Source organism: Neoarius graeffei, chromosome 1 (genome assembly GCF_027579695.1).
Source record: "Neoarius graeffei isolate fNeoGra1 chromosome 1, fNeoGra1.pri, whole genome shotgun sequence".
In the NCBI taxonomy this organism is placed as follows: domain Eukaryota; kingdom Metazoa; phylum Chordata; class Actinopteri; order Siluriformes; family Ariidae; genus Neoarius; species Neoarius graeffei.
Window position 1 is genome coordinate 128,651,316 of NC_083569.1, and position 13,390 is coordinate 128,664,705.

At 46.4% G+C, this 13,390-nt stretch overlaps 1 long non-coding RNA gene across 1 annotated transcript; it reads left to right on the top strand.

The window, feature by feature from the left end:
- The first annotated feature begins 1,377 nt into the window (after positions 1 to 1,377).
- On the top strand, positions 1,378 to 2,753 carry LOC132889855 (uncharacterized). The gene is made up of 3 exons (XR_009655115.1): positions 1,378 to 1,733; positions 1,843 to 1,904; positions 2,055 to 2,753. It is a non-coding gene; the product is annotated as an uncharacterized LOC132889855 (long non-coding RNA).
- The last annotated feature ends 10,637 nt before the right edge of the window (positions 2,754 to 13,390 follow it).

A 13,390-nucleotide genomic window follows, 5' to 3' on the forward strand; every position in this document is an offset into this window, starting at 1 on the left:
TTAACAGTAAGAAAGAAATGTCAAGGCGCCCCTCGAGGCAGACATGTTTGCTCTCTCCGCTCTTGAATGCTGGCTTTTTCTTCTTTTTTGTGTATTTTCTGTTTTTTCTGACGTGCACAAATGTCATGCCCTGCTAACATATAACAGACAGGCACTGCTGGTGATCGCTAACACATGCAGCCGTTTGGAATTTACTGGCTTTATACCACCGGAGCTCCAACTCATTGTTCGCTCCTGCAACCACCACCAGCCCCACGAAGGCCCTGAAGCACCGGGCCTGAGTGAGCATGCTGACCCCAGGAGAGTGCTCCGGAGACAGCGAGGCAAGGGGGGGTTCCATGCTAGGCTAAAAGCTCGCGCTAGCCGACAACCACTACCCAGCCTCCTGCTAGCCAACGTGCGGTCTCTGGAAAACAAGCTGGACGAATCAAGAGCCAGAATCACAGCTCAGCGGGAAATAAGAGTGCTGCGCTCTAATTTTCACCGAGACCTGGCTCATCTCATCTCATCTCATTATCTCTAGCCGCTTTATCCTTCTACAGGGTCGCAGGCAAGCTGGAGCCTATCCCAGCTGACTACGGGCAAAAGGCGGGGTTCACCCTGGACAAGTCGCCAGGTCATCACAGGGCTGACACATAGACACAGACAACCATTCACACTCACATTCATACCTACGCTCAATTTAGAGTCACCAGTTAACCTAACCTGCATGTCTTTGGACTGTGGGGGAAACCGGAGCACCCGGAGGAAACCCACGCGGACACGGGGAGAACATGCAAACTCCACACAGAAAGGCCCTCGCCGGCCCCGGGGCTCGAACCCAGGACCTTCTTGCTGTGAGGCGACAGCGCTAACCACTACACCACCGTGCCGCCCTCCGAGACCTGGCTCTCAGACAAAATCCCGGAATGCACCATTCAGCTACAGACTCACTCTGTACACCGGGGAGACCAGGCCGCAGCCTCCGGTAAGGCTAAAGGGGGAGGTGTGCTTGTGTTTATTAACAGCTCTTGGTGTGGAGGTATACAGACTGTTTATAAGCACTTTTCACCAGATGTGGAGCTAGTGTTGCCACCTGTCCCGGTTTTTCCTGATTGTCCCGGATTTTCATGGTCTGTCCCGGAAAAAAAAAATAAAAATCCGGGACACTGAATGTCCCGGTTTTTTGTACATGATGGGCAAAATGTGTATTTCAACTTGCGAGCCAGCTGAGAACCAGTTTGCTTTTCCGAGCTCGCCCGTGCTAAGCTCCACTAAGCGGAGCCACGTCATCACGTCGCTGAATACGTCATTACGTCGCTGTATACGTCACTTATGGCGCTACGTTTACATAAACCTTGGCGCGAATATCAAAGCAAAAACACGGAAGAAGCAGCAGTAACAACAACAATAATAATAATAATAATGGATGACTTCGCGTTTGTACAGCTGCTGCTTCTCGGCGCTTAAAAATGGCGATCTTTCATGGTCTTGTTATTGTTGTTGGTCTTAACAACTCCGCCCCCCCGCTGACGTAAGCGGTTCTTTCCTCTGGCCCAGCAGAGAGTTGGTGCGAGCCTGGAACCGGCTTGGACTGATAAAAGAAACAGACTCTCTGTTGCAGTGGTGAAGGCTGAGCTTCAAGTCAGGCTAAACTTTCAGTTGTCCTGTACTGAGTTCAAGACATTCATTGAAAATCAGCCAGGACTCACAGCAGCAGCAAAGAAAAACACCAAATATAAATGGAAGATTAGGTAAGGATTTGGTGAATTAAATGAAATAGTGTAGTGTAGTAACATACTCCTGTATGTACTGTATGTGCCAAGTTATATCAGTTACATGTCCTCCTATGTATTTGTTTAGCCAAGAGCAGCAGAGGCACAGGCAAGCACAAGCAAAGCACACACCACACTCTAAGCAATCAGGTAAGCTGTTTGACACTACACCTTACATTGTTACATTCAGGTATTCTTAGATACAATGAAAAATTAATTATTTATTTTTATTCCACATAAGCAAACAAACAGAACTTAATTATGTATTTCCCTTTTACCTGTGCCCACTACTGCCCCCAGGTGTCCACAACCAAAAACTGTTGGAAATAAACCAAAATACTGAAGACCTAGCCTAGTAAACTAGACCCACCCGCCTAGCGGCCAAAAATATTTTTGCCTAGCGAATGGGTCTAGCCTCGCACCATGTAAACAAAAACACTCCGGGCATCAAATCGTGCCCGCCAATCACAACGCAAGGTTTTTGTTTGGATTCTTTGGGCGGCCTTTTGCAGGAGTGACGACAAAGCTGCGCGACGCTGGAGAAAGCGCAGCAGGAAAGATGGCTACGGCTAGTGAACAGCGCGTTTGACTCCGCTTTGGAATCAGTTTTAGAAGAATTAGACTTGGAGTTTTCGTTGAAACATGAGCAGGAAGAGGCTCTCCGCTCATTCCTTTTCAAGAAGGACGTTTTCGCTGTTTTGCCGACCGGCTATGGCAAAAGTCTGATCTACCAGCTGGCTCCGCTCGTAGCCAAAAGGATGGGGCTAGTTTGTGCAGTACGAAGAATTAATAAACAGCTTTGAAACATTACTTTTTGATTGTTTCTTATTTTCCCGTTATTTTAAATTTAAGGGAAATTATTTCACCAAACACCACTAAATAAAAACTCTCAAAAACAGTTTAAGCAAACCCTTGAAAAACACTTGGGGAAAAAAAATGAGTGTATGTTATGTATGTGGTACAGACTCCAAACTTGTGGTCATTATCTCCAAACTTCTTAATATCTAGTACATGTTTATTAATTAATACGCATTTTGAAAAATTATTTATTTCAAGGCCTCCCCCACTGCTTTCTGTCGCTCTGACTACGTCACAGTCACTGTTGCGCTGATTGGTCAGAGCGTTGGCCTATACGCACAGAGACAGTTTGAAAGACAGCAGGTTGTTCCTCCTACCCGCTTCGGAAATGTCTACGGATCGAGGCCAGACTAAATATTCACATTTAGTCTGGCTTGCCAGGCTACTGAAGACCTGCTATATTATGTAAAGCAATTAACTAAACAAATAACTAGCAAAAGCATCATTTTTACTAATTAGAGCAATACAGTTTCAGCGTAGAAGGGTGATTTTTGTCTTGGGTTAGATGTGTGAAGGGCACCGTTGCTTACAAGCAAAAAGGTCGATTGGATGGTCGAAATGTCCAGGATTTTTGTCAGACACAGGTGGCAACCCTATGTGGAGCTGTTACTGCTGAAATGCCACCCCTATTATCTACCAAGGGAATTCACTGCTGTGTTTTTGGTTGCTGTTTACATCCCCCCGCGAGCCAACTCCATGATCACATCAGCGTGTTAGAGACGGCTCATGCCGACACTGTTTTTATCATCGCCAGTAATCATTTATATGCTTTGCTGCAGCCTCCCCGTCTCTCTTCAACGCACTGCCTCGCCATATTAGAGAAGAGAACAATTACAACAGATTTAAGATTTTAGTAAAGACATTTTATTCAGAATTGCTTATGAACACTAAGTAATTATATTTTCTATAATCCATTATCAATCTTTGAATTATTTTCATTCACATATTCATATATAGTTGTATTTTTGAATTTTAAATTTGTAAATATTTTAAAGTTAGCAATTTATTGTAATTTATTTATTTGGAATTTGTAAGGCGCATTTGGTCATATATACATGATATATGCGCGGTATAAATAATAAAGATTATTATTATTATTATTATTATTATTATTATTATATGCTTTCATATAAACACTAGTCGGCCCTACTGAGAAATACAAAGGCCTACAGAGCACAAAGAGGGGATTAGAAATCTTTTATTACTTTTTTATTTTTATAGAGAATGATGGATGTGAATGACATGTTTTTTTATACATATTTTATAATTGTATTTGTAATTAACATTTATACATTACAAAGAAGGAAAAATAAATGAGTTAAGATCAGCTTTATATTTCACAAATAAAGCCATTTGGTGAAACTTTGAGAGTGGACCAATTTAATCTCATCTCATTATCTGTAGCCGCTTTATCCTGTTCTACAGGGTCGCAGGCAAGCTGGATCCTATCCCAGCTGACTACAGGCGAAAGGCGGGGTTCACCCTGGACAAGTCGCCAGGTCATCACAGGGCTGACACATAGACACAGACAACCATTCACACTCACACCTACGGTCAATTTAGAGTCACCAGTTAACCTAACCTGCATGTCTTTGGACTGTGGGGGAAACCGGAGCACCCGGAGGAAACCCACGCAGACAGGGGGAGAACATGCAAACTCCACACAGAAAGGCCCTCGTCGGCCCTGGGGCTCGAACCCAGGACCTTCTTGCTGTGAGGCGGCAGCGCTAACCACTACACCACCGTGCCGCCCGGACCAATTTAATGTTTTTATCTAATTAGCATGAAATAATACTTATTAAATACTAATTTGCATGATTTGTTTTTAGTAATTGTTTAAATTTTGTATTCCGTGTACAACCATCTGTGTCCCTGCCAATTTCCATGTAATTATCTTGGAAAATAAGTTATTAAGAAAAAACATTTGATCTGATTGGTTAATGAGGCCCATTTTGGACCATGTGATCCTCAAACAGAATATTACGTCAGTTTTCTAAAGATTAAGCCTTTTTTTCATTCTTTGATTTGTAATATCTCAAGAACATAAACATTTTAATTCTGTAAAAAGTCTGTTCTGCAATAATTTCTGAATTCAGTGAGCAGTTTCAAGTGATTTGGATTGAATTAGAAGGAACAGCCACCGTCAAATAGAATGGTTGGAGTCTTGTTCTCGGACTCGACTCAGATCAACAGTGGACTCCACTCGAACTTTTCTTTAATGACTTGGACTTGAACACTGGGGACTCGGACTGGACTCGGACTCGAGGTTTAGTGACTCGACTACAACGCTGGTTGGGCTCATCTTGGCTGTTATTTCTGGTGTTCTGAAAAATCTGGTGATTTTATTTTCCATTTGAATTCCCTCCAAGTGTTTGAGTTTGTGACAAGGTGTGCTTCAGTACACATCACCTTCCAGCTATCCTTTGGTATATCCTTGTTTATTTCCGCCTCCCATCTCTGCTTTATCTGCAGGGAATTATGCACATTCAGAGATAAAATATGATGTAATTTACTCATTTTCTTATCTCCATTGCTCGTTTGTATTTCTATTAAAAACCTTTCTATGGGGGTCGGTCTGAGAAGTTTTCCCCACTCCTTGTGTGTTGTCAGAAAGGTTCTTAACTGTAAATATCTTTAAAAAAAAATCTGTCTTAGGGAGATCAAACTCATTTTTCATCTGTTCAAATGTCTTAAGATTGTCCTCCTTCACTAACTGGTGCAGATGGGCTAGTCTATGATCCGACCACTTTCTCAACCCAATATCTAAGTTGTTAGGTGTGAAGGTCTTCATAAATCCAGTGCTTGTTAGTGATGAGATTCACGTCAGGAACCCAAAAGCTGATTGTATTTTCTTCCAGATTTTTAGTGTGCCATTTCTTTCACAGTGATCTCCAGAAAAGGTAAGATTCGTAAAGGCTCTGGGCGCGTCTTTTTCTCAATATTTGAGCGTGTGTGCACCATTCTGAATCCACGCCATGAAAGGCTTCATTTGTGTGGCCCAGAAATAATATTTTAAGTTTGGGAGTGGCGGCACGGTGGTGTAGTGGTTAGCGCTGTCGCCTCACAGCAAGAAGGTCCTGGGTTCGAGCCCCGGGGCCGGCGAGGGCCTTTCTGTGTGGAGTTTGCATGTTCTCCCCGTGTCTGCGTGGGTTTCCTCCGGGTGCTCCGGTTTCCCCCACAGTCCAAAGACATGCAGGTTAGGTTAACTGGTGACTCTAAATTGAGCGTAGGTGTGAGTGTGAATGGTTGTCTGTGTCTATGTGTCAGCCCTGTGATGACCTGGCGACTTGTCCAGGGTGTACCCCGCCTTTCGCCCGTAGTCAGCTGGGATAGGCTCCAGCTTGCCTGCGACCCTGTAGAAGGATAAAGCGGCTTGAGATAACGAGAATGATGAGTTTGGGAGTTGAAGGCCTCCATCTAGTTTAGGTAACTAAGGTTTTTGTTGAGAGTGGATGTGTATTGAATGCATGTAACTGTATTTGTCCAGGCGGAGGCGCTGTTGCGCCAAATATGGCATGGAATTATGTGTGGTTAGTTTATAAAAAGGGGACGTTACCATCCTCTCTCTCTCGGTATTTGACTCTCATGGAGAGCAGCATGTCGTGCACAGTTCAATAAACTATGGCTGAAGAGACAAACGTCTGAACGTTCATTCATTAGAATTATTATTCCGCAGTACAAGGTAGGCAGAAGAAATAATAGAATAGAATGCCTTTATTGTCACTATACACATGTACAATGAGATTAAAGCATCTCCAATAACAGTGCAAACAGCGTGTAGGGGGTGGGGGGGGGGAGTGGGTAAGGTGCACAGTCCTGAGATGTATGTGCTGTGTTACACATTATGGAATGAGGTATTGCTCATTGCACATTATAAAGTATTGCACAGAGAGAGTCACATTTAAATTACTGCACGGGAGATTCACATTATAAAATAAAATATTACATATTTATGAAGTATTGCAAGTTAAGGTAGGACAGACTTGAGGTGTATGTGTTGTGTGTAAGGTGCACAGTCCTGAGGTGAATGTGTTGTGTTTCACATTATGGAGTGAGGTATTGCACATTATAAAAGTATTGCACAGAGAGAGTCCCTTATAAAGTACTGCACATTATAAATTATTTCACGAGGAGAGTCACATAGTAAAATAAATAGACTATAAAGTCAGAACATATACGAGTTCAGGGCGGTTATGACTTTTGGAAAGAAGCTGTTTTTAAATCGGTTTGTCTTTGTCCTGATGCACCTGTTGCGCCTCCCTGAGGGCAACAGGTCGAACAGATCAAAGCCAGGGTGGGAGCTGTCCTTGATAATGTTCTTATCTAAGGCAGCGGGAGGTGTAAATGTCCATCAGGGAGGGGAGAGGGCAGCCAATGATCAGAAGAAATAAGCCTACCTATCAACAGGTTATGGGCCCAGGTACCGAGAATGAATGATTGATTCTAAAGTTTGACGGACACATGCGTCAGCAGCTAGCAAGACTGCGCTAGCATAGAAGTAGAGTTAGGCTACCCAAAAAGAGCTAGTTTAGCATCGCGAGTACCGGAAAGCTAAAGCTAGGCTGAAAAGGAGCAAAGCTGAGCTACAAACACAAAAAGCCATGGCGAACAGAAACGACTGAATGGCCGAAGTTCGACGGGAGAGCAGAGGAGTATGAGCTCTGGGAAGAAAGGATGCTGTGCTGCATGCATGGAGTGGGGCTGAAGCAGACAATCCTCGCAGAGCCCGCTGGACCACTGACGGTGGAAGAAAAGGCTAATGACGACAAACTGAATGCGGACGCCTACTGTGCATTGGCGCCGCTACTTGACAATACGAGCTTGGGACTGATATTCAGAGATACAAAGGACAATGGCCGAGAGAGTCTCAAAGTGTTAAGAGAACACTACATTAGGAAAGGTAGGCCCCGGATTGTCTCCCTGTACATAATGACTGCGGTGAAGAAAGCGGACAACGAGACTGTAACTGAATACGTTATCCGAGCGGAGCAGATCATTACGGCACTCAGGAATGCAGGTGAAGTACCGAGTGAGGGACTGATGATGGCGATGATCATGAGGGGGTTACCGGAGAAGTACAAGCCGTTCACACTAATGGTGACGCGTGGTTCAGCGGACATGTCATTGGGAGAGTTCAAGGCAAGGTTGCGAAATTTCGAGGCCTCAGAAGACATAGACCCAGTCGCAGAAGAGGCGGGAGAAAGGGTGCTGAGGGCACAAGCGGCGCCAAGGAGAAAGACTGGGCCAGCGGAGATGGTGTGCTGGTGGTGCGGAGAAAAGGGCCATAGAAGAGATGACTGCACAGAAAAAGTTTGGTGTAGTTTTTGCAAAAGCAGGGGGCACGCAGACAAGGCGTGCACAAAGGAGGAGTGTGAACAGGGCACCCGGTGTGCGTGTGGCCAAGATGGCGACGGCGGTGGATGTAGAGCAGATCGTGGACCGGATGGCACCCGGGGAGTTGCGGGAGGAGAAGACTACACCTTCAGTGCACAAACAACAGATGCCAGCCTCTCAGGAGAATGGCTGAAGATCCAGAGAAAGGGACTAATCGTGGACACAGGAGCGACGTCCCACATCATCAATGACAGAAGCAAGTTCAAAAGCTTTGATAGCACCTTCAAGCCCGAGAGACACTGCATGGAGCTAGCAGACGGGAAGCGTACCGTCGGGGTGGCGCAAGGCAAGGGAGACGCACAGGTATGTCTCAAACAGCGAGGGGTGCCGGTGTGCAGTGACTTTAAAGAACGCTCTCTACATCCCCTCCTACCCTCAAGAACTCTTTTCAGTGAAGTCTGCCACCGATCATGGCGCCAAAGTGTTCTTTGACAAAGGTAAAGATGCCATAGTGTTGCCAGATGGCACAAGGTTCGATATTTATGTATATAAGAGAATGTACTACTTGCAAACTGAGTGTGATGTAGATGTGTCATGTTAGTTACGATATCCAGACATGGCATGAGGTAATGGGTCACTGCAATTACAAGGATATCTTGAAGCTGCAGGATGTAACAGAAGGCATGCATATTAAAGGTGCAAAGCGTAGGCCTGATAATGAATGTGTAGTTTGCATAGAGGGAAAGTTCACTCAAACGAGAAACAGAGATTGTGGGTGGTAAAAGAGAGCAACTGGATTTGCTTGAAGATTCTTGAAAACGTTTCACCTCTCATCCGAAAGGCTTCTTCAGTTCTGTCTGACTAGTAGGGAGTATCAGGTATTTATCCTCTCATGGATGAAAAGACATCTAAAGTGTCGTTGAGTCATCCTGTTGGTGTGGGTCACTGGGGGCTGGATGTGAACAGTCTCGAGAGTCGTTAGGGTGATCAATGGATTGCCTGTTAAGGTGATCAATGGAATGCTGATTCTCTCTGTCCTCCTGTGAGTCACTGAAAACAGCTGGGTTTTGGTGTGCATTCAGTTGTGTGGGAAGTATGCCAAGGACTGCATTGTAGGTGACTGATAAATGATGTCTTAGACCACCACCTCTGTTCAGTGATGGCTGTTCCAGGTTGACAAAAATGGCTTCTTTAATTCCTCGCTCATATTCACTTCAGGCCATGTTGGCCTCCGGGACTCCTGAGGCAGCTGACGGGTATCGGCAAGCCAGGTGTGCCGCAGCTCGGGCAGTTGTGGAGGCAAAAACTCAGAATTGGGAGGAGTTCGGTGAGGCCATGGAGGAGGACTATCGGTCGGCCTCGAAGAAATTCTGGCAAACCGTCTGGCGCCTCAGGAGGGGGAAGCAGTACTCATGATATATTTTTTTACCATATTAACATGCCATTGTGTGTCATGCCTGATGTAAAGACTCTCGTCTCTGCGAGCCTACCACACAGATTTAATACTTGTCATTTTTAGGGCATACCTAACAACCTGTGTTTTCTTTCTCTCTCTCTCTCTCCCCCCCCCTTCTGTCCCTCTGAGTTACATGTTGATCCTGGGATTGAGATGCTGGCCTCTTCTGCCCCTCGGACCTGCTTGATCCATCCTGGTGCCCTGTGTCTGGTCGGAGTTTTATCGCCCCACTCCTGTGAAGGACGGCCCCATGAGGACAGTTGAGGGTTATACCTGTTAAAACTGTTAATATTATAGTCAGGCTGTCTGTTGTTGCCCAAATGAGGATGGGTTCCCTTTTGAGTCTGGTTCCTCTCGAGGTTTCTTCCTCATGTCGTCTGAGGGAGTTTTTCCTTGCCACCGTCGCCACAGGCTTGCTCATTGGGGATAGATTAGGGATAAAATTAGCTCATGTTTTAAGTCGTTCAAATTCTGTAAAGCTGCTTTGCGACAATGTTTATTGTTAAAAGCGCTGTACAAATAAACTTGATTTGATTTGATTTGATACTCTGCCAACACTGTTTACAGTGTGGGTGGGGAGCTATTGACCTCGACTGGGGACATTGTCGGGCGGTGGAAGGAATACTTTGAGGATCTCCTCAATCCCACCGTTACGTCTTCCATTGAGAAAGCGGAGGCTGATGACTCAGAGGTGGACTCATCCATTACACAAGCCAAAGTCACTGAGGTGGTTTGCAAGCTCCGCGGTGGCAAGGCACCGGGGGTGGATGAGATCCGCCCTGAGTATCTCAAGTCTCTGGATGTTGTTGGGCTGTCTTGGCTGACACGCCTCTGCAACATCGCATGGCGGTTGGGGACAGTGCCTCTGGAGTGGCAGACTGGGGTGGTGGTCCCTCTTTTTAAGAAAGGGGACTGGAGAGTGTGCTCCAATTATAGGGGAATCACACTTCTCAGCCTCCCCAGGAAGGTTTACTCCAGGGTACTGGAGAGGAGAATTCGGCCAATAGTCGAACCTCGGATCCAGGAGGAACAATGCGGTTTTCGTCCTGGTCGTGGAACACTGGACCAGCTCTATATCCTTCATAGGGTGCTCGAGGGTTCATGGGAGTTTGCCCACCCAGTCCACATGTGTTTTGTGGATCTGGAGAAGTCATTCGACCATGTCCCTCATAGTATTCTGTGGGGGGTGCTTTGGGAGTATGGAGTTCAGGGCTCTTTGCTAAGGGCTGTCCGGTCCCTGTACGAACGGAGCAGGAGTCTGGTTTGCATTGCCGGCAGTAAGTCAGACCTGTTCCCAGTGCATGTTGGACTCTGGCAGGGCTGCCCTTTGTCACTGGTTCTGTTCATAATTTTTATGGACAGAATTTCTAGGCGCAGCCAGGGCCCGGAGGGAATCCTGTTTGGGAACCACAGGATTTCATCTCTGCTTTTTGCGGATGATCTTGTCCTGTTGGCTTCTTCAAACCAGGATCTTCAGCATGCACTGGGGCGGTTTGCAGTCGAGTGTGAAGCAGCTGGGATGAGAATCAGCACCTCCAAGTCCGAGGCCATGGTTCTCGACCGGAAAAGGGTGGCTTGCCCTCTCCAGGTTGGTGGAGAAGTCCTGCCTCAAGTGGAGGAGTTTTAAGTATCTCGGGATCTTGTTCACGAGTGAGGGAAGGATGGAACGTGAGATCGACAGGCGGATCGGTGCAGCCTCCGCAGTGATGCGGTAGCTTTACTGATCTGTCGTGGTGAAGAAGGAGCTGAGCCAAAAGGCGAAGCTCTCGATTTACCGGTCGATCTACGTTCCGACTCTCACCTACGGTCATGAGCTTTGGGTAATGACCAAAAGAACAAGATCGCGGATACAAGCAGCCGAAAAGTCACTCGGGAGGAGCTCGGAGTAGAGCCGCTGCTCCTCCACATTGAGAGGAATCAGCTGAGGTGGCTCGGGCATCTTTTTCGGATGCCTCCTGGATGCCTCCCTGGGGAGGTGTTCCAGGCATGTCCCCCGGGAGGAGGCCCCGGGGAAGACCCAGGATACGCTGGAGGGACTATGTCTCTCGGCTGGCCTGGGAACGCCTCGGTGTTCTTCCCGAGGAGCTGGCCGAGGTGTCTGGGGAGAGGGAAGCTTGGGCTTCCTTGCTCAGACTGCTGCCTCCGCGACCCGGCCCCGGATAAGCGGATGAAGACGAGACGAGACGGGTATTTAATTTATTTGTTGCAACCTCCATGATGTAGCGGTAACGTGGTGGACTTCAAAGCAGATGGTCCTGTGTTTGATTCCCAGCAAGGGCAGTAAAAAGAGGAGGAAGAAAAAAAAAGCAAATAAAATTAGAAAGACAGGTGTAATGCTGGGTAGAGAGTTATAAGAGGATAGAAGATATAAAAGGGGGTGAGTGAGAAATGAGGGGGGGGGGAAGGTGAATAGAGTAGTTGTCAAAGTGTTCTCATTCTTTTATGAACCCCCTAAAAAATCCAAGCACACCCCCAGGAAAAAAAAATCCAAGCGCACCCCCAGGAAAAAAAAAATCCCTTTTTAGAATGTCGACCGAGATCTCATCTCATTATCTCTAGCCGCTTTATCCTGTTCTACAGGGTCGCAGGCAAGCTAGAGCCTATCCCAGCTGACTACGGGTGAGAGGCGGGGTTCACCCTGGACAAGTCGCCAGGTCATCACAGGGCTGACACATAGACAACCATTCACACTCACATTCACACCTACGGTCAATTTAGAGTCACCAGTTAACCTAACCTGCATGTCTTTGGACTGTGGGGGAAATCGGAGCACCTGGAGGAAACCATGCAAACTCTGCACTGAAAGGCCCTCGCCGGCCACAGGGCTCGAACCCGGATCTTCTTGCTGTGAGGCGACAGTGCTAACCACTATACACCACCGTGCCGCCCTCGACCCAGATCACCTAGGTAAATCTAGAATCACCTGATTTTGAAAATCACCTGTAACATATTTCTTCTTTTCATAAGATTATGATCCTCACAGGTGATGTAATGGTACATAATGTCTCTTGTCTTTCATATAGTATTGTAGTGTAAACCAGTGACGTAATGCTTCATCACCCATTTAAGGTACCCTGTCATACATAGATAACTTCATCAATTAAGTCCTTGTCATCATCCAATCACAGAGCTACAACACACTGTTGAATGTGAATATATACTCATGTTTGTCCTACAACAAACTGAGAAGCATCCCTGAGCAGCTGTGTCAGTGACCGTTTGCTACTGGATTGATCCATGAGGTGGAATCTCCTAGGCAGCAGAGGGTCTACATTCCTAGATCATACTTTGTCAATTCACCCTTCTTTGCTACAGATGGATCAAAACCTAACAGTCACCCTCCTAAATAGCACATTAAGCATCATTGGAAAGCATCCTACCAGATTATGTCAGGAGCGTTAATTACCAAAACAGTCCAGCATGAGCTTCATGGGAGTAGCCATGGGCCCAAAAGTCGCCAGTACGGTTCTTGGGTCCAGCAGGAAAAAAGTGAGGGGAGCTGAGTGAATGAACAGCACTTTCCCCTCCCTCTGTATCATGGCTGAAGTGCCCTTGAGCAAGGCTCGTAACCCCCAACTGCTCCCCGGGTGCTGTAGCATAGCTGCCCACTGCTGTGGGTGTTCACTGCTTCAGATATGTTAAAAGCAGAGGAGGAATTTTGCTGTGCTTGAGTGTGCATGTGACAAATAAAGGGTTCTTCTATCATGCAGGAGGTATGTGGAAGAAAGTAGAGCGATGGATTCAGAAATAAAGGAGATTGGTGTGACAGAAGTATCAGTTAAATCTCATCTCATCATCTCTAGCCACTTTATCCTGTTCTACAGGGTCACAGGCAAGCTGGAGCCTATCCCAGCTGACTATGGGCGAAAGGCGGGGTACACCCTGGACAAGTCGCCAGGTCATCACAGGGCTGACACATAGACACAGACAACCATTCACACTTACGGTCAATTTAGAGTCACCAGTTAACCTAACCTGCATGTCTTTG